The 25,328-nt window shown below is 41.5% G+C and overlaps 1 protein-coding gene across 11 annotated transcripts in view; it reads left to right on the top strand.

Annotated features, from left to right (window-relative positions):
- Window positions 1-3,641: 3,641 nt before the first annotated feature.
- Window positions 3,642-25,328, top strand: part of Pum2 (pumilio RNA binding family member 2) — a 117,432-nt gene continuing 95,745 nt past the window's right edge. For 8 of the 11 annotated variants that reach the window (XM_045148837.1, XM_045148841.1, XM_045148846.1 and 5 more), the window contains exon 1: window positions 3,768-3,885. The gene's annotated coding sequence lies outside the window, so the exon portion shown is untranslated. Of the gene's footprint in view, window positions 3,661-3,767; window positions 3,886-25,328 lie in introns of those variants that run through there. The other 3 variants (XM_045148845.1, XM_045148844.1, XM_045148839.1) reach the window with 2 other exon arrangements.

Below are 25,328 nucleotides of genomic sequence, written 5' to 3' on the forward strand. Positions count from 1 at the left end.
TTTTTTTGTTGTTGTTGTTTGAGGCATGGTTTCAATCTAGCCCAGGTTGATCTGAAATGTACTCTATAGCCCAGGCTGGCCTTAAAGTCATAGTGATCCTCCTACTTCAACCTGTTTAGTGCTGGGATTACAAGTGTGGGCCATCATGCATGGCTGTGGGCTACTTATTTATTTTTTTTTTGTTTTTCAAGGTAGAGTTTCACTCTAGCCCAGGCTAACCTGGAATTCACTATGGAGTCACACAGTGGCCTTGAACTCACAACGATCCTCCTACCTCTGCCTCCCAAGTGCTGGGATTAAAGATGTGTGCCACCATACCTGGCTTATTATTTTTAACGAAGGTTATAGTTTTATATCCCCTCTCCCATACCCTTTTCCCTAAGGGAGGGCTCTCCATGGTGGGTTTCTTGGTGTTCACTGTTGGTAAGGTCGCATTTGCTTTGGGGGTGGGGTTGTGCCTCAGGCTTTTTCTACCCACCCTGTGGCTTTTATTATCTTCCTGCCCCCTTCTCCCACAATGGTCCCTGAGCCCTGGTGGGTCTTTTCGCAGTCTGGTGTTGAGTTCTCTGTAGGTAGCCTCCTGAGTTTTTGATTTGATGTGTTTTGATTGACCGCAGTGTCTGTCACCTTTCCCCTAGAGCTGATTGGCTAGTAGTAGGAGCAATACCTGTGTCACTGCTTCCTCTGCAATTTCTCTTGGGTCCCAGCAGATATGTGGCACATCTTATGATAAGCAGTCAGCTATCTTTTCTTGTTATGTTTATGGATCTTGGTTTTCTCTGCAATCAGTCAAATAAAACAGATTTTCCAACTAAGGGTGAAAGCAGCTTAGGTTAAAGGGATATGTTTAGTTATTGAGTTTTCGGCATGTAAATCCACTCTTGTTCAGAGAACAGTGGGGGCTTCTCTCTGGAATCCAAAACTTTCCTGACTTTTGGATTCTGACTTGGTTTCCAGTAGCAGATATGAATTCTCCTTCACTGAGTGGGCCTCATGTCCAATTGGAGAACAGCTGATTAACCTCAAAGGCTATGTGCCACTTTTGCACAAGTGTGTACTTCTTGCCTGGCTGTTTGATTTAGTAGCTCACAGGATCCCCTGCTTATTCACGCTGTTGGTTTCCAACACTATGAGGGCTAGCCAGGAGAAAACTGGCTTCCCTCAGTTCCAGCATGGTACTTCATTGTCTTGTAACTGCAGTGTGGACTACTTCTTAAAGGAATGACTATTAACACTGACAGAGCACACTTGCTATTGATGGGAAGAGAGATAGTTGACACAGAGATCTCAGTGCCATGAGTTGGGTTTGTATTACAGATGGTAGTAAGCCAAACCGATTGGAGGTAGTGAGAACAGAAATAGGAACCCTGATAATGAGCCAGCTACAGGAATCCCAACTTGGGACCTAAGACTTGTATTAGTGTAGTGAGGAGCTAGGAGAAGGAACTTTTTTGCAGAAATATTTAGGAAGTTAAAATCTGAACAGCTTGACAAGTTACTTATGTGAGGAGTGAGGAGAAACAAAGATGGTGAAGAGTAATTTGGGAATGGATTCATGGTGACATTGCTAATTGCGGAGATAAAGCAAGGGCTAGGGTGTGGGGGAGGAATGGCATCAGTTCTTAACATGTATGGTAATAAGAATAATATTCAGGTGGAATCTGGAAGCCTCAAAATTTGGTCAGGAGGTAAAGACTCGGTGGTCCTATGATTTGGATGTTTCCAAATGTTGATTGTTGAAAACTTAATCCTCAGTGCAACTGTGTTGGGAAGTGGGGGGAGGAAACTAATAAGAGGTGAGATTAGGTCAAAGGGCTCTGCTATCATGAACTGATATCATTATCAAGGGATTAAGTTATTTTGAGAGTGGGTTGTCATAAAAGCAAGCTCAGCCCCGCCTACTCTTTTTCCTTTGTCATTCCACATTACAATTATGTATTGCCAAGGATCTTGCTAGACAGTGACACCTCAGTATTGGACTTCCTAGCCTCCAGAACTGTGAAGTAATTTTTAAAAAAATATTTTATTTCTTTGAGAGAGGGAAAGAGAAAGAGGGAGGGAGAGAGGTGGGGAGACAGAGAGAATGGGCACACCAGGGAATCCAATTCCAGACGCATGTGCCACCTTGTGCTTCTGGCTTATGTGGGTCTTGGGGAATTGAGCCTAGGTCTTTTGGTTTTTGTAGGCCTGCACCTTAAGCCCTAAGCCATTTCTCCAGCCCAAAATTTCTTTGTTTTTGTTTTTTTAGTTTTTTCAAGGTAGGGTCTCACTGTAGCATAGGCTAACCTGGAATTCACTATGTAGTCTCAGGGTGGCCTTGAACTCAAGATGATCCTCCTCTGCCCGAGTGCTGAGATTAAAGGCATTAAAGGCGTGCGCCACCACGCCCTGCATTTTTGTTTGCTTTTGTTTTATAGTTCCAAAATTTCTTTATAAACTACTTAACCTAGCAAAATCTTTTTAAATCTGACAAAATCTTTAAAAATCTGACTGACAAAGATAGAAGGATCTCAGTGCCAATTGTTATTATTTTTTTCCTTTTTCTGAAGTAGGGTCTCACTGTAGCTCAGGCTGGAATTCACTATGTAGTCTCAGGGTGGCCTTGAAGTCATGGCGGTCCTCCTACCTCTGCCTCCTGAGTGCTGGGATTATAGGGGTGAAGCACCACGTCCGGCTAGTGCTTTTGATAATAGAGAAAACTCGAAGGGTTTATAGTTTAACAGGGGACATAACAAAACAAAACACAAGTGGTCTCTGCCTTGGTAAAGCTCACAGTTGTTTACAGAAGATACACATTAGGCAATTATGGCGCTGGATGCTTATGAAGTAGATTTTCCGAACCCATTGTGAAAGCCATAACTAGTCTCACCTGTGCTCACACTCCTTGAGAACTGTCACAGGCAGTGTCCCACATACTAAGTCCAAATATTGGACTCATTACTGTTCACGGGAGAGATTCCAAGCCAGGACAAAGACTGCACCTCCTGTCACCTGGGAAGGAGAATGTATCCAGCCCTCGATACAGAGAGCATCGTGTTAGTAGGTGCTTACCGGGCTAAGAAACACCTGGGACCAGTAACCGACAGAGCTGACATCGCCAAGAGAGTGACAGTCCACTCCCCAAAAGCATCCAAGAACACCTGGGCGGAGAGGGAGATAAACCGTAAACTCGTGGATTACGGTCCGGCTTCCTTAGATACCAGCATTACGGAAGGCTTTGAAGTGAGAGGAACACCCTAAATTTGGGGGCGAGGGCATCAATACCTACCCAAGCGGTCGGGAGATTACAATAAACTACCAGCGAAGAGGGGGAGGGATAACGAATTAAGGAACCAGCTAGAAAGACAAGGGAACACAGCACCACGCCACAGCCTGAGCGCGCTCCCACTGGGAGTCCAGGTCTAGCCCAGCTGAAGAGCCGGGGCAGCCGAGGCCCGCACCGTAAGGGCGGGGACGCGGCGGGAGCGCCCGGGAGACTGCGCACGCGCAGAGCCTCCACCGGCTGGCTGGCGCCGGGAGCGCGGGAGAGCCTAGGCCAGCCTCTGAGTGGCGCCTGCGCGCCGGCGAGCGCTCCCCTCCCCTTTCCTTTTCCCGGAGTGCCTTGCGCGCGCCCGGGGGGCGGTGGGAGGGGAGGGAGGCGGCGGTGGCAGCCATGTTGTTGTGAGTCTCTGTGTCTCACCCTCGGTACTTCGGTGGTTCGGAGGAGGAGGAGGAGGAGGGGGAGGAGGAGAGGAAGGCGGTGGGGTGGGGGGGAGGGAGGTAGGAGGAGAAAGAAGACATTGCCGCCACCGAAGGCGGAGGAGGAGGGGGAGGACGGCCTAGAGCGTCGCCGCCGGTGCCCGACGGTCGGTGTCTCCGGCTGAGGCAGCGCGGCCGCAGCAGCCCGTAAGTCTGCCCGCGCGCTCGTTCGCCTGCCCGCCCGCCCGCCCTCCCGGGCCCGGGCGCCGCAGGGCGGGCTTCGGGCTTTGTGTGGCCGCCTCGGCGGGAGCAGGCCTGCGGGAGGCCTGGCGGGGGCCCCGAGCGGCTTCGGCCTGCAGCCGCCCGCCCGCCCGCACAATGCCGGGGGAGGGGAGGGGAGGGGAGGGGAGGACTGGGGAGGGGTAGGAGCTGCCCGGAAAGGGGTGTGCGCCCTGCTCCTCGCCACGGGGCCCGCGCGGGGCATGGCAGGCCGGTGGATGCCCAGGAAGCGCGCCAGGTGGCAGAGGGTGAAGCGGAAGGAATAGAGAGTGGGGGCTCCTCGGGGGCCCAAGGGTGTCGAGGAAAACCTTGCGTAGACTGAAGTGGGTGTGAAAAAACGGGGACCTGGCTTCGACCTTCCTCGGTGCAGTGGGTCGGGATCGTGGATTTGTTAGGGAAACATCTTTTCGATACTCGCCGAAAGCCGGAGGCCAAAGGAGCGCCTTCTAGTAGTTAAGGAGTTTTTGAGTTAGATCAAATTTTGGGAAAAGGAACTGGTTACGGTGTATGCCTGAACATGTACAAGTTAGTGCTAGAGCCCGAGAACTGAGCTGTAGAAACCAGTTTTCTTAGCTTTTCGTTCTAAACATGTTAAACTTTTGGGGATGAGGATGGATTGCCGACATTTTGGTGCAATAATTAGACAAATGATAAGACTGTACCTTCAGATTTTCAAGAAACCTAGAGGCGGAAGTTTTCCGTAAATGGTTTTTGGGATGTACTTTGAAATGCTTTTACAGGGTCGTAATATCTATATAAATACTATGTTAAGAAAGCAGGTTTAATAAAAGGAGTTAGTTACCTTATTTGTTTAAAAGCTTGTGTACTGTTTTGATTCGTGACTTTTCACCATGTGACTTGCAGTATTGTTGGAGCATTTAACTTCTGGCTCGGTATCCTAAAAATACAAGGGTGAATATTTTTAATTGCTTAATAATGAGCTTCTGTTTTTAGTATCCTGCTTATGACTGATTTACACCATATGAACAGTCAAATAATTGATGGCATTTTCCTTTATTGCAAGAATGTATATAATAAATACTTTTTTGGTGTCATTGGGTTTTGAAGGGCGGCCTTGTGCATTTGAAGTCAGTCATTGTACATAGAAAAAGTTACAGTAACTTAAAAATTTTAGTTTATTTATTTATTTATTTATTTATTTGTTTATTTATTTTTGATGTCGAGTTTCACTGTAGCCCAGGCTGACCTGGAATTCACTCTGTAGTCTCAAGGGTGGCCTCGAACTCTCGGCGATCCTCTGCCTACCGAATGCTGGGATTAAAAGGCGTGCTTCACCACACCCAGATAAAATTTAGTTTTATTTCAGAAACAGTATCCAGTTTTTGTTTTGTTATTCTGTAAACATCAAGCTTAGTTATGTGTGCCTTACAGCTAGATTTGATATTAACAAATTTAAACATTTTCAAATGATTTAAAACTTTTGTTTTAATGCAGTTTTCTTACTTATCCTGAGTTCACAGTTTTTGTGGGTGTTGGGTTTTTTTTTGTTTTGTTTTTGAGGCAGAGTCTTTAGCCCAGGCTGACTTGGAACTCAAGGCCATCCTGCCTCAACCCTCAGAATGCTGGGATTATAAACCACCATCTGTGGCTCTGGTCAATAATTTAATAATGTTATAAGGCAACTTTTTAAAGAAGCTTACATTTTTAAAATTGATCTTACAAAGCTGCCACTTTAGCTCAAATTTCTTAGGCATTTCAAATACATAAAATGCAGTCTTATATTAATACTTGGTTTTAAATATTTCTCTTAAACTTTTTGTTCTTGTTCATAAATCTCTTGTTCAGCGATAATTTGTCTATCCATGTTAGCAGAAGTAATTAAGTGACATTTAGACCAGGTGTAACATCTAAAGCCCAAAAACTCTTCTCAGAACAGAGTGCCATTTGGGAGTGAAGGCTGTACTGGGTTGGAATCCAGGAGTTTGGGTATGTGATTTACCACTGAACTAGAAACCCAATACTGCCCCGTGTGTGTGTGTGTGTGTGTGTGTGTGTGTGTGTGTGTGTGTGTGTGTGTGTATGTATGTTTTGGTTTTCGAGGTAGGGTCTTGCTCTAGATTTGGAATTCACTATGTAGTCTCAGGTTGGCCTTGAACTCACAATGATTCTCTTACCTTTGCCTCCTGAATGCTGGAATTAAAGGCGTGGGCCATCAGGCCTGGCTATGATCTTCATACTTTGAAATGGGGGTTTGTTCATGTCTCTGGGATTACTGTAGTAACTCACTGGAGATTTGTCTCTTAAGGTACGAACATAATTCTACATTTCCCGCATCCTTACAGATGCTTAAAATACTGTCTGAATACACCAGTCTTACTTGGCTTTGTCTGACTTGCATTTACAGCCTGGGGCTATTTTACTAACAGGTTAAGATAAAAATTGCACTCACAGCTGAGTAAATTGGTTTGTGGCATATTAAATGGATTTCTGACTTGCACCTGTTGTCCTTCCTTGTTCTTCCATTTGGTGAATTTGTAAGAGGGAATCAGTAAATATGTTGAGCCCTTTTTTGCAGAGAAACTGAGAGCCGGCCCTCTGCAGAAAACAATTTGTTGTACATGAGACCTCCAGGGATACACTGTCAACCTGCCTGTGATACCTGTGACTGGGTTAGGTTAATTACAGACTATGGTACTAGGGAACCAGCCCCCTTGGCCTAGGCTTAAATGGAACCCTTCACCATAGTGTTATCTAATAGAAAAGCAGATCTTGAATTACCATCATTCTAGCTCATGACTCAGTATGTTCTGAATTTGGGGTGTTAGAAAACATTCCCTTAAACCCTATTAATTAGAAGACAAATGTTTTAGTAGTGATTTTTATATTGCTGCTATGAGCAATTCAATTTTCTTTAAAATTTACTGCTTTTGTGCTTGAAATGTGAATTTTCAGGGAAATACTGTGGAATTACTATCTAAGTAGGCTTATGATAAATGCTTTTTTTTTTTTTTTTTAAGTTCCAAGTTAGGTTCTCACTCTAGCCCAGGCTGACTTGGAATTCACTCTGTAGTCTCAGGGGTGGCCACAAACCCATGGCGATCCTCCTACCTGCCTGGGATTACAGGCGTGTGCCACTACGCCCAGCCGATAAATGCTTTTTCTTCTCACTATTTAGGGACAAAGATAATTTTTCTTCTAATAATAAATCAAAAGGTTGAATTTTTTTTTTATTTTGAGACAGGGTCTCTAATCCAGGCTGACCTTCAGTGCTCTATATCACTAAGGATGACCTTGAGCTTCTGCCACCTCCTCAGTACAGGCAAGAACCATCATCACCACCACTTGTATTTTATGCTGGGGATGGAACCAAGGGCTTTGTGCATGCTAGGTAAACTCCCACCAGCTGAGCTACTACATCCCTAGCTTCCTAATTTCTTTTTTGTTTCTTTTTATTTATTTGCTAGTACACATGCACTTGGGCATTTGTAATATATGGGCACTCAGTGGTCTCTAGTCACTGCAAATGAACACCAAATGAATAAAATACATTTTTAGGCCAGTTTTACATGGGTGCTGGGAAATTGAACCTGGCTTCGCAAATTTTGCAAGCAAGTGCCTTTGACCTCCAAGCTGTCTCCCGAGCCCGAGTTGGCCTCCAGCCACTGCAAATAAACTCTAGATGCATGTGTCACCTTGTGAATCTGGGTCCTGGAGAATTGCACCTGGGTCCTTTGGCTTTGCAGGCAAGTGCCTTAATTGCTAAGCCATCTCTTCAGCTCTTGAACAACCCCCCCCCCCCTCACTCTAGCTCAGGCTGACCTGGAATTCACTCTAGTCTTAGGGTGGCCTGGAACTCATGGCAATCCTCCTATCTGCCTCTGCTGGGATTAAAGGCGTGCGCCACCACACCTGGTTAAAGTTTTAATTTGAACTTCTTTATTAATGAAAATTAAAGAGTTGCATAGTTAACAAGTAGTACCTTCCAGAGAGGCATTTTAATTTTTAAGGAAACTGTAGACATATTTGTCTTTTTTTTAATGAGTTTTATTTGACCCTTGCCTGGCTCCTTTCTTTAGTCTAACATTGTTTAAAGTATTCTAAATGACTAGTTATTTAAGCATATAACAAAAGGACAGTTTCTTTCGTTTGTTCCACTCTGTAAGATTTTATTTGTTTTGTTTTTGTTTTTCGAGGTAGGGTCTCACTCTAGCCCAGACTGACCTAGAATTCACTATGGAGTCTCAGGGTGGCCTTGAAATCATGGTGATCTTCCTAACTCTGCCTCCTGAGTGCTGGGATTATAGGCATGCACCACCACGCCCAGCTCACTATAAGATTTTAGCTGTTGTAGTTTATTGAACTTACATGTCAATGATTTTAGCCTATCTTCTTTTGTTCTCTTGTGCAGGGATAAAAAAAATTTGAGAACTGAGAAACATCCAGTTTTGCACATCTTATGTGCATTTTATTATAGCTGCCAAGTACATAAACAGGGAAGTAGCTTGAAATGTAAAAGAAGGGTAAAGTGTCAGAATGTTTCAGTGGACTGCAAGGAGGACAGGAACAAGCAGAGAACATTTTCACCTGCTTTCTGGCTGAATATATTCTTGGGCTTTATTAATACTCCCAAATTTGTTACCTAGAAGGGTTTTGGAATCCTTGACTATACAGTGACGCTACAAAACCATATATTCAACACTGCCTAGATTAGCACTAGAAGAAGAACCTCAGCTGATTGCCAGCATACAGTGTGGTGTAGGGTTAGGGAAGTAGGAAAGTACTATCTACGTATTTTTAGCCCGGGCGGGTGGTGGGGAGATATTAGCCATTCATCAATGGAGTAGTAGATACTTTGAGAGTAGACATTCTGGTTTCTTAAAGTTTTAAGAACTGTTTATGATTATTAGGAAATAATGAGAGATGGTTGGTTTTATTAAGATATTAAAAGTGAGTTGTCCTAAGTATACCTGTACCATGCAGAAAATAATATGGACAGAGGGCTGGAGAGGTGGCTTAGTGGTTAAAGGTGCTTGCCTTTGAAGCTTAAGGACCCAGGTTCAGTTTCTCCAGACCTACATAAATCAGATGTATATGGTCTCACATGCATCGGGAATTTGTTTGCAGTAGTTAGAGGCCCTGGTGTACCCATTCTCTGACTGTGTCATAAACATATAAATATTAAAAATAGCTTTAGGGCTGGAGAGATGGCTTAGTGGTTAAGCGCTTGCCTGTGAAGCCTAAGGACCCCGGTTCGAGGCTCGATTCCCCAGGTCCCATGTTAGCCAGATGCACAAGGGGGCGCACGCGTCTGGAGTTCGTTTGCAGAGGCTGGAAGCCCTGGTGCGCCCATTCTCTCTCTCCCTCTATCTCTCTCTCTCTCTGTGTCTGTCACTCTCAAATAAATAAATAATTAATTAAAAAAAACTTTAAAAAAAATAGCTTTAATCCCAGCACTCGGGAGGCAGAGGTAAGAGGATCGCTGTGAGTTCAAGGCCACCCTGAGACTCCATAGTGAATTCCAGGTCAGCCTGGGCTAGAGTGAGACCTTACCTCGAAAAACCAAAAAAAAAAAAAAAAAAAAAATTGTGTGATATTTTTAAATTATCAAAATATTACAGATAGAAGATACTTGAACATTGTAATATTTTATCAGCTCACTGAATAAGTGTAAGACATTTATGTTTTCTCATAAAACCCGAAGACTGCCCACAATTTAAAAAAATTATTTATTTATTTTTATTTATTTGAGAGTGACAGACAAAGAGAGAATGAGGCAGGAGAGAGAGAAAGAAAATGGGTGTGTCAGGGCCTCCAGCCACTGCAAACGAACTCCAGATGCATACGCCCCATTGTGCATGTGGCTAACCTGGGGAATCGAGCCTTGAATTGGGGTCCTTAGGCTTTACAGGCAAGTGCTTAAGTGCTAAACCATTTCTCCAACCCTACCCACAATTTTTTAAAAAGTATTTTTATTTATTTGCAAGCAGAGATAGACAGAATGGGCATGCCAGGGCCTCCAACCACTGCAAACGAATTCCAGATGCATGTGCATATGGCTTCACATGGGTACTGGGGACTTGAACCTGGGTCACTGGGCTTTGTAGACAAGCACCTTAACCGCTGAGCCATCTCTCCAGCCATTTACCCACAAGTTAATTCAGAATTTTGAAGCTGAGGGGAATGATAGTTTCAGGTTTTACCTAAAGAGGCTTTTTTTGGGCGGGAGGGGGTGGGGCGGTGTGTGATAGTGTTATGTACCCCTGTCTAGCCTGGGATTCATGTAGTTGATGAAGACCTTGAATTTTTGATTCTCCTGCTTCCACTTCCCAAATGCTGAGTGTGGACTTTGTAAAATTTTTTTTTTTTTTTTTGGTTTTTCAAGGTAGGGTCTCACTCTAGCCCAGGCTGACCTGGGATTCACTATGGAGTCTCAGGGTGGCCTCGAACTCACGGCAATCCTCCTACCTCTGCCTCCCGAGTGCTGGGATTAAAGGCGTGCGCCACCACGCCCGGCTTGTAAAAATATTTTGTGTGTGTGCGCATGCATGCTTGTGTGTGTGAGTGCAGGTGTGTGCATGTACAGGTCTGAGGACAACTTTTAAGTTGGTTGTCTCTTGTCCATGTCATTTGAGGCAGAGTTACTGTAGATTCTTCTGCTGTTCTTTGTTGGGCTCACCTGAGCATGCATGCTGAGATAATAGAAGCCCACCATGACTTCAGCTGTTTTGTTTATTTGAGGTAGGGTCTCACTCTAGCCTAGGCTGACTTGGAATTCACTATGCAGTCTCAGGGTGGCCTTGAACTCACGGCAGTCCTACCTTTGCCTCCCGAATGCTGGGATTAAGCCCAGCTGGCTTCAGCTTTTTATGTGGGGTCTTTATCCTCTTGAGACATCTCACTAGCCTGCTTGGACCTTTTGTCTGAACATTGATTTTCAGTAAATGGAGAATCTTAGGTGCTTCATTTAATTTGTGAATTCTGTGACTCCTATACCAGAAAAACTAGGAGTACTTTAGGCTCTTGCTAAAGTTAAATGGCCATTTTATTGTTGTGAAATTATAGAGTCTTGTTTTAATAGTATATTTGTAATTTGTATATTCTATATTTCATCACGTTAGACTATCAAAAGCCACTCTTTTTTGAGGGTTGCAGGCTTGTCATGTGCTACACTCCCTTAGATGTTGGTAATTAGTAGTTCTTGGTCTTAAGAAATTTATAGTGTAGAGGAAGAGGATTAAACTTGTGATTTTAGTAAAGATTGCTAGGTAGAGAATGCAGGGGTCAGGAAAAGCTTCCCACAAGTGGTATAAGCTGAATTTTTGAAAGATTAAGAAAAATCCACTGAGGTGAATGAAGGATTATATGGTTAGTGACTCTTAGAAAGGAGAATTGGCAAAAGATAGGACCAGTAATAAGAGGCCCCAGAATAAAGAGATTCCTTTGATACGGACATTTCTTGCAGAGTTTGGAAATCCAAGATTATCATTTAGGAAAATTTAAACTGCATTGTCCTGAAGCCCTTAGCATGACTGTTATGGAATTGTTTTCCCTAGATTATAGGATTTAGGTATATAGTCTTGAGGGGCTGACTGGGAAACTGATGAAACCTGGTATTATGGGTCACTGGAATGTTACTGAAGATATGACCTGTTACGATTCTGTCCCTTCTCTGATACTACATTAAGAAATTATTTTGGGGGTCCGGGAAGACAGCTTAGTGGTTAAAGGTGCTTGCTTACAAGCTGTCCTGAATTCAATTCCTAAGCCTCCCATGGAGGCTGGCTGCAAAAAGTGGCACAAGCATGTGTAAGAATACCCCATACACTCACAAATTTAAACACACTTTAAAAGAAAAATTGCTCTTAAACTGTAATGATAAGGTCTCCTCTAGGGAATAAGTACGATTTCTTTTTATGGTCAGTGAGGGTTGTTTATATTCTGTGTTTTTCTCCTGTTAGGTCAGCAACACTTAGTAAACGTAAGAGTTTTTTTTTTTCTTAACTTTTTTTTTTTGCTCTGGCCCAGGCTGACCTGGAATTCACTGTCATCTCAAGCTGGCCTCAAATTCACAGTAATCCTTCTGCGTCTGCCTCCTGATGCTGAAATTAAAGGCGTGCACCACCTGTCATACTCGGGTTAAACTAGTTTTATTCAACTTTCTGTTTAAGTGAATATACAGTAAGTTGGTTTTTTTTTTTAATATTTATTTATTTGAGAGAGTGAGTGAGTGAGTATGGGCATACCAGGGCCTCTTGCCGCTTTAATAAATACCAGACACAGGTGCCACTTGGTGCATCTGTCCTTACATGGGAACTGGGGGATCAAACCTGGGTTAGCAGGTTTTGAGGCAAGTACCTCTATGTGCTAAAGAATGTTTTCCTACCCTAGATCCTTTTAAAAATACCTAATTTTATACTTAGTTCATGAAACTAAAACAGGCTTGTTTGATTTCTCTTTAGACATTGCTATCTTGGTGTTTTCTTCCTTCTCCCAACAACGTATAGGAAACCTGGCTTGAGGATGGGTATTTGTGATTTGTAGTGTAGTGGTAGATATGTTAAGAGTAGAAGTTTTAGATCTTAAAGTGTTGTTCCCTGGTTTTAGGCACTGTTTCTCAAAGACTTACTAGGGATCGTAAGTGAGAGAGAATCTTACCTAAGATGCACTTGGTTTTATTCAGATATTAAAGGCAAGTGAGATGTAGCTTTTAGCCTTCCCTTTCCTATCTTTTAGAGAAAGGATCTAGTGAACTTCCCATACTGATGCTGGTTATTGCAGATATATATACCCCCATGCTTTTTTTCCTGTAAGCAAGTTTTCCTTTTTTTTGGGGGGGGGGTTTCGAGGTAGGGTCTCACTCTAGCCCAGGCTGACCTGGAATTCACTATGGAGTCTCAGGGTGGCCTCGAACTCACGGCCATCCTCCTACCTCTACCTCCTGAGTGCTGGGATTGAAGGCGTGTGTCACCACACCCGGCTATCCTTTTTTTTTTTTTTTTAAAGAAATTTTTAAAAAGTTTCTTTAGGATATAGCTTATTCGTCTCACAGTTAGTAGGAAATTAAATCATCACCAACTCATGGTTTAAGTAAATATGTGCAGGACTTTAAAAATGGTAAATGTAGGGCTGGCAAGATGGCTCAGCTGTTAAAGGTAGCTTGCTTGCAAAGCCTGCTGGCTTGGGTTCAGTTCCCCAGTACCCATGTAAAGCACACCCATCTGAAATTCATTGGCAGTGGCAAGAGGCCTTGGTGTGCCTATTTTCTCTCTGCTCACAAATAAAAATTTTGCAAGATGATGAATTTAAGTAAATTTTAGGACTTTTATTTAATTGAAAGATTGATACAAACCATTTCTAGACTTTGTGTAAGTCATAATAGACATTTTAAAGCTTTGAGTTGTCATATTAGAAGCAGAAAAAACCCCACTTATCCAGTCTATTGAAAATATTGAAATACATAACTCATTCATTTTTAAGTAATCTTGGAAATGACTAGAAATATTATTTCTTGGGATGTCTTTTTGTGTTAACATAAAACATTGTGATGGATACTGGGTCAGAGTGTAGGACTTTGCTACCATGCTAACTGAGATGAAGCATGTGCTCAGTTTGTTACATAGCTAGTGTGTGTTGGGAACAACATACATTACTGAACCAGGGAAGACTATGAGCAGGTGAGGAAGAAACACATTGAGCCCCATGTAGTGGCTCACACCGGTATAGATAGGAGGATCAGTAGCTCATAATCATTCTCAGCTACATAGTTCATTTTGAGATTAATCTAACTATGTGAGACCCCTGTCTCAAAAAGACAAAAGAAGCATCAAAAAAAAAATCTGAAGGAAAGGGTTTTTAAATTACAGGACTGGGGATGAAGTTTAATGGAGCTGTCTTGCCTAGCATGCCCAAGGTCCTGGATTCAATTACTGGGGCTGCTGGAGGAAGAAAACTGCTAGGTCTGTTTTGTTTTGCTTTGGTTTTTTTTTTTTTTTCCCCCAGTTATTTCAGACCATGTGTTCAGATAACTTTAGTTCTGTTTTCTATTACAACCTAATTAACATTATTTGGAATATTTTTTTCTTGGTATTATTTTCTAGTTGACAGAGTTTTAATCATTGAGCATTACCAGATAGCCATTTGAGATAAGACTTCATTTGTTTTTGGTATTCCACCTAGTGTAACATGAACTAAAAGTAGCACAAGAGTCTTTAGGATTCTTAACCTGTAATAGAGCCTTCTGACTATGATGCATTTAAAACTTATTTACATAGGAACTTTTTAGAAAGAAAATGTTGGGTTTGGGATGTAGCTGAGTTGGTAGAGTGTCTAGTATGTAGGAAGCCCTCAGTCCAGCATAAACCTGGTGTGGTGGCAACATGCCTATAATCCTAGCCCTCCTGGAGGCAGGAGAATTAGAATTCCTGTTTGGTGTCACAGTGAGTTTTCAAGGCCATCCTTGGATATGTAACAACTTATCTCAAAAATGGGGGAGGGTTTGCTCACTTTAATAAGTTGTACAGGGTCTGGACAGACGGCTTAACGGTTAAGGTGCTTTCCAGCAAAGCCAAAGGATCTAGGTTCATTTCCCTAGGACCCACATAAAGCAGACAGACACACTATGTGGCATGAGTCTGGGATTTACTTACAGTGGCTGGAGGCCCTGGTGTGCCCGTATTCTCTCCAAAATAAATAAAATATCTTGTTTTTATTTTTATTTATTTGACAGAAAAAGAGGGAGGGAGATAGAATGGGCACACAAGGGCCTCTGACCACTGAAAACCTGCGCCTCCTTGTGCATCTGGCTAACATCAGTCCTGGGGAACAGAACCTGAGTCCTTTGGCTTTCCAGGCAAACACCTTAACTGCTAAGCTATCCCTCCAGCATCCCAAAATAAAATATTGTACCTCCTTTATTTTTTTCATACTGGGCACAAATCTCTTTAGTCATATATATATATATATTGTTCTCCTTTTTTGAACAAAATGGCACATATACACATGAGATAACTTGGTATTTTTGTTGATGTTATGGGTGTTAGCATATATAAGTTTTAATAGCTTGCAATTTTTAGTGCATGGATTTTTTTTTTTTTTGAGGAAGGGTTTCATTCTAGTCCAGGCTGACCTGGAATTCACTATGTAGTCTCAGGGTGGCCTTGAAATCACGATGATCCTCCTACCTCTGCCTCCTGAGTGCTGGGATTAAAGGCGTGCACCATCATGCCTCGCCCTTTTTTTTTTTTTTTTTTTTTTTTTTGAGGTAGGGTCTCACTCTAGTTTAGGCTGGCCTGGAATTAACTGTCATCTCAGGGTAACCTCAAACTCATGGCAACCCTCCTACCTCTGCCTCCTGAGTGCTAGGATTAAAGGCATGTGCCACCATGCTTGGCTTAGTGCATGGCTTTTTGTTACTAAACTATTTTTGTTACTGAGTGTGGGTTTAGTTTGTTTTTGAGTCACTGTGTAAGCAGTATTGCGCAGATACCCTTACATAGTTAATTGTGATGCTGCTGATTGTGAGGTAAAGTCCCAGAAGAGAAACTTAGGTGAGAGGATTTTATATTGGTTTCATATATATATATATATGTATGTATGTATATAAATATACGTATATGTATATTTTACATAAAAATGTTATTTTATTTTTTCAAGGTAGGGTCTGACTCTAGCTCAGGCTTACCTGAAATTTACTATGTAGTTTTGGGGTGGCCTTGAACTCACTGCGATCCTCCCACCTCTGCCTCTTAAGTGCTGGGGATTAAAGGTATGTGCTGCCACACCTTGCTTCTGCTTGAATTTTTTTTATGAAGTATGTGCCACCATGCCTGGCTCTGTTTAACTTTTTTATTTTTATTTATTTGAGAGCAACAGAGAGAGAGAGAGAGAGAGAGAGAATGAGAATGGGTGCGCCAGGGCCTCTAGTCACTGCAAATGAACTCCAGACATGTGCACCCCCTTGTGCATCTAGCTTATGTGGGTCCTGGGGAATGGAACCTCGAACCGGGGTCATCAGGTTTCACAGGCAAGCACTTAACCCCTGCCCCTTTTTTTTTGTTTTTTTGAGGTAGAGTCTCACTCTAGCTCAGGCTGACCTGAAATTCACTATGTATTCTCAGGGTAGCCTTGAACTCATGGCAATCCTCCTACCTCTGCCTCCTGAGTGCTGGGATTAAAGGCGTGCATTACCATGCCCGGCTTTCGGCTTGATTTTTAAACAACAAAAAATTCACTCATTGTAGGTAATATTCAAAGTTCATGTATTCATATATTCTAGGTCTTGATTTTTGGATTTTGTTATATCATAATGGTGATAAAATTTTTCCTAGTTGGAAAACCTACATAGACTGTTAATATATTCCTTATTCATATGATAATACAGAAGAATTGTGACCCTATCTGCACAGGAAAATACTACCTGGAGAGTTAAAAAAATACTAATAAAGATGTATGCCTGTTTGCCCATATCACCATCCTAGTAGGAATGGAGAAGATATTCTAAAGAGACACTTGTGGTCCCTCCATCTGCCTGTTAGACAATTAAGACAGTGAACTTCCAAGAAATTGGAATTTCCTGAGAAGTCTTATGATATCTGAAGGAAAAGACTGGGGCTGTGGTGCCAGCCAGATAGGGAGATTTTATATGGTTCTGACAACTTCTCAGACCACCTTGGAAGACCAGAGATTAGAGCCAAGACAATAATGATGAGTGGAGTGCACCTTGACCAGTACTGCTTAGTGAGGCATATCTCTTGCCTTCTGTTTAAACCTAGGCCTCATGACAGGACCAGGAAGGTGGAGGGCGGTATTGGACCTCTCTGTTCTTTTCAGTGTGGCCACTTTGAATGAATTTCCTTTTTCTACTTTTCACTATTGTCTGTTTAGTTGACTTATTGAGTACATTGATCCAGTCTAGCTCTCTAGCCCCCCCCATTTCATCTTATTGTATATTTTACTCTACTTGGTTAAATCTGAGTACTAAAGAATTAGTAGCACTCTTAGTAATTAATCCTATTGTATGTGCATTGCAAAGCATTAGAACTGAGATTACTTGGGCCTCCATTGGTAATTTGAATTTAGATCGATACTTTTGTGTGGAAGGAATAATACTTTTTTGTACGTGTGTGTGGTTTGTGTAGTATATGTGCATGTGTGGAAATGTGTGGGTGGAAGTTATCGGAGAGCCTTGGGAATCATTTTGGTGTTTTTCCTTTGACACCAAGTCTCTTTGAACATAGAGCTACCATTTTCAGAGCTGCAGTGATTCTCCAGTCTCTTCTCTCTACAGAACCAGGGTTTAAGAAAAGCATGGCTATTGCTTTTTTACATGATTGCTGCTGAATTGAACACAGCTGTTCTCAGGCCTTTGTGCTTGTGTGGCAAGTAGTCTTACCTATTGAGGTATCTCTCCAGCCCCAAATGACTTTTTAAGCAGTTAACCTCTTCTTTCTCTTGACTTACTTTTAAAGAATATAAAGTGAAGAACAATACCAGAGTATGTTGGCAGCTAAAATATATGTAAGTCAAATTTGTGGTAGCATTCTGTCAATTATTTTTATTTAAAATATACGACCTACTTGTCATTTTAGGATTTAGCAAAACAGGTAAGAACTAACAAGTGTACTATTCCTCTAAAGTAGATGAAGAAAGAATATTTAGGGCTGGCGAGATGGCTTAGCATGTTAGGCGTTTGCCTGTGAAGCCAAAGGACTCAAGTTTGATTCCTCACAACCCATGTAAGTCAGATGCACAAGATGGCACATGTGTCTGGAGGTTTTTTTTTTTTTTTTTTAAACAGTAGCTGAAGGCCTTATTATGCCCATTCATTCTCTCTCTCTCTCTCTCTCTCCCCTTCTCCCTCTCCCTCAAATAAATAAATAAATTAATTAAAAAAGAGAGAAGTTCCAGGCATGGTGGCACATGCCTTTAATCCCAGAAATGGGAGAATTGCTGTTAGTTCAAGGCCAGCCCGAGACTACATAGTGAATTCCAGGCCAGCTTGGGCTAGAGTGAGAACCTACTTTGAAAAACCAAGAGAGATTAAAAAAAAAAGAGAGAATATTTAGATCTCAATCCTAAGGGGTCATAAAGGTATGGCTAGTAATAAATATTTACCATAAGAAATGCCTAGTATATATGGTAATTCTTTTATATTGCCTTTAAAACTGTTGGACACTGACAAGACTAAAATAGGAGTTTTTCTAAGTGATACTAAGTTTATCAAAAATATGATTTACTGTCATTTCTTTATAAGTAGTGGTATACAGTTGGTATTTGGACGTATTTTAGGGAAAAAAATCTAGTCTTGCTCACATGGTAAACATATCCCACTGAGACAACTACAGAAATCACTTAATTTTAGTCATCGGTATAGCATATTGTTAATAAATGTATGAAGTCATATGACGATAATGACTATGTGTGTTTACTGATTTTAGCATATATGTATTTTAAATGTTCTTTTTCAAAACACAAGCAGTGTATGGGAATACTCTAGGAGCACAAATAACTATGAATTTTAAAAGTTAAAGTTTTGGGGCTGGGGAGATGGCTTAGTGGTTAAGCGCTTGCCTGTGAAATGCCTAAGGACCCTGGTTGGAGGTTCGATTCCCCAGGACCCATGTTGGCCAGATGCACAAGGGGGCACACCTGTCTGGAGTTCGTTTGCAGTGGCTGGAGGCCCTGGTGCACCCATTCTCTCTATATATCTGCATCTTTCTCTGTCGCTCTCAAACAAATAAAAATAAACATTTTAAAAATATATAAAAAAGTTAAAGTTTTGTTAATGTTTCATGTATACATTTGCTTATGTCCTGGTTTTATTAAGCTGGGAAAATAGGCAAAGTTTTCAGCTGGCCTTTTCTTTCTTTATGTTTTTTTAATTTTTATTTTTCAATGGAAGGTCTCTCTCTCTAGCCCAGGCTGACCTGGAATTTACTATGTAGTCTCAGGGGAGCCTCAAAGTCATGACGATCATACTACCTCTACCTCCTAAGTGCTGGGATTAGAGGCATGTGCCACCATGCCTGGTTTCAAATACTTTTTTTCTTTCTTTTTTTGGTTTTTCGAGGTAGGGTCTTGGTCTAGCCCAGGCTGACCTGTACAGCTTGCTTTTTCCTTTAATGTTTTTAATATCCCCTATGAGACTATCCTTACTATCCTTTTGGCCTTTTCCCTTGATAACATTTCATGAACATTGATATCACTAGAACAGTGTTGAAATTATGGTAGATTAAGAAACAAACCTAATTCTGATTTGGAGAATTTCAGCAATCTAATGGGTAATTTGTATTGTTAATGTTGAAAAGCAATTAAGTGGCATCAAACCTGGTCTGGAGAGATGGCTTAGTGGTTAAGGTGTTGACCTGCTAAGCCTAAGGACACATGTTCAACTTCCCAGATTCTATGTAAACTAGACGGCACAAGGTGACATGCGCAAGGTCACACATGCGCACAAGGTGGCACATGCATCTGGAGTTCAATTACAGTGACTAGAGGCCCTGGCATGCCAATTCTCTCTCTCTCTCTAATAAAAGGCCACCTTACCTGTTGGGCTTACCTTAAAAAAAAAAAAGCATCAAAATTTAAGAAGATTGTTTGTATGGTATGCTTTATAGAGAAAAGCAGCATTTGAATCATTCTTGAGGGATCTGTGGAGTTTGCACATAAAGAGAACTGGGTGGCTGAATAGTATAAGCTGCAGAATGGTAGTATAAGCTATTTTTAGAGGATCAGTGCTTTCCATAGCTGTGATAAATATCCAAGAGAAGCCGGGCATGCACACCTTTAATCCCAGCACTCGGGAGGCAGAGGTAGGAGGATCACTGTGAGTTCGAGTCCACTGTGAGACTACATAGTTAATTTCAGGTCAGCCTGGGCTCGAACAAGACACTACCTTAAAAAAATCTAAGGGGGAAAAATATCCAAGAGAAGCAATTTAAGGGAAGAAAGATTTTGGCTCAGTTTCAAGAGGATTCAGACAATGATGGGCTGGTTCTATGTTGCTGGACCTGTGATGATGGTGGAAGAGGTGGTACAGCACAGTTGAACTCTTGGCAGCAAGGAAGCCAAGGAGAACATAGTAGGAAGTGGTAGGGGAGGAGATACATACCATACCAACCATACCAATGAGATTTCCTTTAATTTAAAAAAGAGTTTTTTCATTATTTTCATGTCAACATTGATCAAGGAAGTATTAGTCACTCATATCATACAGTGGCTTGTACCTTGAGTCAGTTAACTTTGGAGAACGTCTTCTTTATAAGCTGCTATAATTTTCTTTTTCCTTTTCCTTTTTTTTTTTTTTTTTTAATTAGTGGAGAAGAGAAAGAATGGGCACTCTAGGGCCTTTGGCCACTGCAAACGAACTCCAGATGCTTGTGCAACTTTGTGAATCTGGCTTTACATGGATAATAGGGAATCAAACCTAGGTTGTTAGGCTTTTGCAGGCATGTGCATTAAATGCTGAGCCATCCTCAGCCCCTATAAATTTCTTTTTATTATGTCCAAATTATTTACCTTCTCTATAAGAACTAGCTTACTTTTTTTTTTCAAATTTTTTAAATTTTTCATTTATTTGAGAGCGACAGACACAGAAAGACAGAGGGAGAGAGAGAGAATGGGCGCGCCAGGGCTTCCAGCCTCTGCAAACGAACTCCAGACGCGTGCGCCCTCTTGTGCATCTGGCTAACGTGGGACCTGGGGAACCGAGCCTCGAACAGGGGTCCTTAGGCTTCACAGGCAAGCGCTTAACCACTAAGCCATCTCTCCAGCCTTAGCTTAAATACTTTTCTTCATATATTATTTATAATACTTTCTGCTTCATATGACTTTTTGTAATACTGTTACTTGTATTTTATTGAACTTTAGTATGGAAACTTATAACAGTGAACTCCTAGACATCTAATATCCATATTCAACATTGTGTTAAATCTTGTATGTATACATTTTTTACCTTTAAAGGATTTTTTAATGAATAAGTTTTCAACTGGGCATGGTGGTGTACACCTTTAATCTCAGCACTTAAGAGGCAGAGGTAAGAGAATTGCTGTAAGGTTGAGACTACCTTGTGACTACATAGTAAATTCCAGGTTAGCCTATGCTAAAGTAAGACCCTACCTCCAAAAAAAAGGGTCTCTTACTAGGGAACTTAGAAAATACCTTGCTCATAACACAACTAAGAAAATTACTTATGTTTTTTTTAATTATTTTATTTTATTTCTTTATTTATTTTTTTGGTTTTTCAAGGTAGGGTCTCACTCTGGTTGAGGCTGACCTGGAATTAACTCTGTAGTCTCAGGGTGGCCTCGAACTCATGGCGATCCTCCTACCTCTGCCTCCCAAGTGCTGGGATTAAAGGTGTGCGCCACCACGCCTGGCTGTTTTGTTTTGTTTTGTTTTGTTTTTGAAGAATATTTATTTTTGAGAGAGAGAGAGAGAGAGGGAGGGAGGGAGGGGCAGAGGCAGGTAGAGAATGGGCACAACTATGGCCTTCAGCACCTGCAAACAAACTCCAGACTCATGCATCACCTTGTGCATCTAGATGGCTTATGTGGGTACTGGGGAACTGACACCCCCATCCTTAGGCTTCGCAGGTAAGTTCCTTAACTGCCAAGCCATCTCTCTAGCCTTTTTTTTTGTTTTGTTTTCTTATTTTAAAAGACAGGGTTTCACCCTAGCCAAGCCTCTGGAACTTAAATTCTTTCCACCACCTCTTCTGTGATATGTTCTCAGCCTTGGAGGGGGTGATATAGATGTTCCATTTAGGGATGAGTATTATACAGTCATTTATTCTCAGCATTTTGAAACGGTATGAGTTTTTACAGTAGCTGCTGCATACTGTAAAGTTCCTGACCAAAGCATTTAATAACACTAATCTATAGGCATAAATGTAAGTATTTAGAAGGCAGCTTGGCAGGTATAACATGTTCAAAATGAGTATATGTCTCCATTAAGTCCAAGGAGAGCCAAATGGGTTTTTTATATCTATAATATTTAATTTCCTTCCTTTCTGTCTTGTCTTTCTTGCTTTCTGTCTTTCTGCCTATCTGTCTGTCCTTCCTTCCTTCTTCCTTTCTTTCCTTTGAGATAGGGTCTCACTGTAGACCAGACTCACTTGGTACTCACTCTGTAGTCTCAGACTGGCCTTGAACTTGCATTGATCCTCCTTTCTCAGCCTCCTGAGTGCTAGGATTAAAGGTGTGTGTCACCACTCCCGGCCCAAACAGGTAATATTTTAAAAAAGAAAAAAAAATTATTGAGCATCTTAAGGATGAGAATCCACTGATTAATATGTTAGTTTTCTGTTGCTATAACAACATACCTGCAGTGACTTGAAAAGAGGAAGGTATAAAGGACTCTTTACTGTACTGTGGGGATACTTGGCTCATCCGTATTTATTGCTGCTTTCCTAGGGATGGTAAGGAAATGGGATCATCTCAGAAGCCCATCAGTGGATGAATGTGTAATGAAAATACAATATTTATATAATAGAATTATATTCAGCCATAAAGAAAAATAAAATTACATTATTTGTAGGAAAATGGATGGGCACTAGAAAAAAAATTGTATTTTTTTAATTTGCATGCACACAGAAGAGAGAATAGGCATGCCAGGGCCTTCAGCCTTTGCAAACGAATTCTAGATGCATTCACCACTTTTTGGCTTTATGTGGGTACGGGGAATTGAGCCTAGGTCGGCAGGCTTTGCAGGCACATGCCTTAACTTATGTGCAATCTCTCTAGCCCCAGGAAATTATATTATGTGTGGTTACCCAGACACAGAAAGACAAAAACCATGTTTTTTTATATGTGCATTTTTTTCCTAGCTTAGAATCTTTATGTGTGTTTATATGGAAGTGAGAGTGTGTTCATGCCAGAAAACTAGAAAGGGACCCTGGGAGTTGAGGAAGAGGTTTCAAAAGAGGAGTAGGTAAGGTTATATAAAATATAAGTGATATGAAAGTCAAAGGGGAAACATTGGAGTTAAGAGCATAAATAGGAACGGGGAATAGAACACTTGGGGGTCATCTAAAACAGGGTACATGCAAGATTTTAATTAATTTAAAAGAATCAACAGCTGGAGAGATGGTTCAGTGGTTAGAGGCACTTGCTTAAAGAGTGAAAGTCTGGGTTCAGTTCCCTACTTCCCACATAGATCTAGATGCACAAAGTGGTACATGGGTCTGCAGTTTGTTAACAACAGAAGAAGGCCATGGCATTCTCTCTCTTACACAACTCTCTCTCTCTGTCTGTCTGTCTAATAAAAATATTTTAAGGTTATTTTGACTCGCAGTTTTGTATCTTTCAGTTCTTGTACAGTTGACCCTGTTGCTTTGGGCCTGTGACAAGGCGGCATATCACTGAGGAAGTCTACAGAGAGCTGCACTTTTTTTTTTTTTTTTTTTTTTTTTTTTTTGAGGCAGGGTCTTGCTGTAGCCCAGGCCGACCTGAAATTCACTATGTAGTTTCAGAGTGGCCTAAAACTGAGCAATCCTGCTACCTGTGCTTCCCAAGTACTGGGATTAAAGGTGTGCAACACCACGCCCAGCTTGAAAGCTGCACATTTGATGGCAGCTAGGAAGCACAAAGAAGAGTAGGTAAGATCCCCATATACTCTTCAAGGGCACATCTCTGATGACCTAACTTCTTCTAGTGGACTTCACCCCTTAGAGGTTCAGTGGCTCCAATGATGTCTGGGCTAGGAACCAAGTCTTTGGACTTTGGGGACATTCTAGAGCTATAGCAGTAAGTGATTTGTTGCAGTGACCTAGAAAAGTATATAGTTGAGTATATGTTCCCAGAAAAGTAACAGATTGATCATAGTGATTGGTAGAAACTTTTTTTTTCTTATTTATTTAATTAATTTTTTTATTTTCACAATTTTTATTAACATTTTCCATGAGGTAGAAACTTTTTAATATTAAATGATCATTGTATATTTGTATATAAGGCATTTATAGTCACTAGATATGAATTGTTTCTGTGATCTGAATACATATTTTATAAAATGAAGCAATTTTTAATTTTATTTATTTGCAAGTAGAGAGAGAGAATGGGCATGTCCAGGCCTTTAGTCACTTGCAAATTAACTCTAGATGTATACGCCACTCTGCATCTGGTTTTATGTGGGTACTTGGGGAATTGAACCTGGGTTTTTAGACTTTGCAGGCAAGCATGGCATCCACTAAGCCATGTCTCTAACCCCAAAGCAATTTTTAGATCATTGGACATTTATTTAGATAGCTAAGATAGGAGTCCTTAGCCCTTTTGCCCCTGGAATTTGATTTCTGCTGTGACCTTAAAACACAACATTTGGTCCAGGCATGGTGGCGCACACCTTTAATCCCAACATTTGGGAGGCAGAGGTAGGAGGGTTGCTGAGAGTTCTAGGACACCCTGAGACTACATAGTGAATTCCAGGTCAGCTTGAGCTAGGGTGAGACCCTACCTCAGAACACCGCCCCCCCCCAAAAAAAAAAAAAAACCAACATTTATTGTAAGTTGAGAAAAGGAGAGAGGTAGGTTGGGAGGGAGAGAATGGCATGCCTCAGTCATCTAGCTGCTGCAAATGAACACTAGATGCATGTGTATCTGGCTTTATGTGGGTACTGGGAAATCAAACACAGGTTGTTAGGCTTTGCAGGCAAATGCCTTAAGTGCTTAGCCATCTTTCCAATCTCCACTGTACTCCTTTTTTTTTGTTTTCTAGGTAGGTTTTCACTCTAGCCCAGGCTGACCTGGAATTCACTGTGTAGTCTCACAGTGGCCTTGAACTCACAGTGATCCTCCTACCTCTGCCTCCCAAGTGCTGGGATTAAAGGCGTGTGCCACTATGCCCGGCCCTCTTTTTTTTTTTTTCTTAAAAAAACCAACAAAATTTTACTTTTTTAAATTTTTTTTTTGGTTTTTCGAGATAGGGTCTCACTCTAGCCCAGGCTGACCTGGAATTTACTATGGAGTCTCAGGGTGGCCTCGAACTCATGGCTGTCCTCTTACCTCTGCCTCCCGAGTGCTGGGATTAAAGGCGTGCGCCATCATGCCCGTCTTAATATTTTACTTTTTAATTATTTGAGAGAGAAAGGTAGGTAGAGAATGGGTACCAGGGCCTCCAGACACATGAGCTACCTTGTGCATCTGGCTTACATGGGTCCTGGGGAATCGAAATTACATCTTTTGGCTTTGTAGGCAAGCGCCTTAACCACTAAGCCATCTCTCCAGCCCCCATCTTTTATAGTAAGCATAGGTAAAGAACCTGATTAGATGACTGAGGAAAACTAGTTTTCTTGATGATATTAAGTGTACTGTATAAATGCATATTACAGTACAGTTATAAAACTAATAAGGAGCATTACATAGGCCAAATGTTAAGTGGTGGTCCCATAAAATTAAAGGAGCTGAAAAATTTCTTGCCTA

The sequence above is a fragment of the Jaculus jaculus genome, chromosome 5 (assembly GCF_020740685.1).
Source record: "Jaculus jaculus isolate mJacJac1 chromosome 5, mJacJac1.mat.Y.cur, whole genome shotgun sequence".
Classification (NCBI taxonomy): domain Eukaryota; kingdom Metazoa; phylum Chordata; class Mammalia; order Rodentia; family Dipodidae; genus Jaculus; species Jaculus jaculus.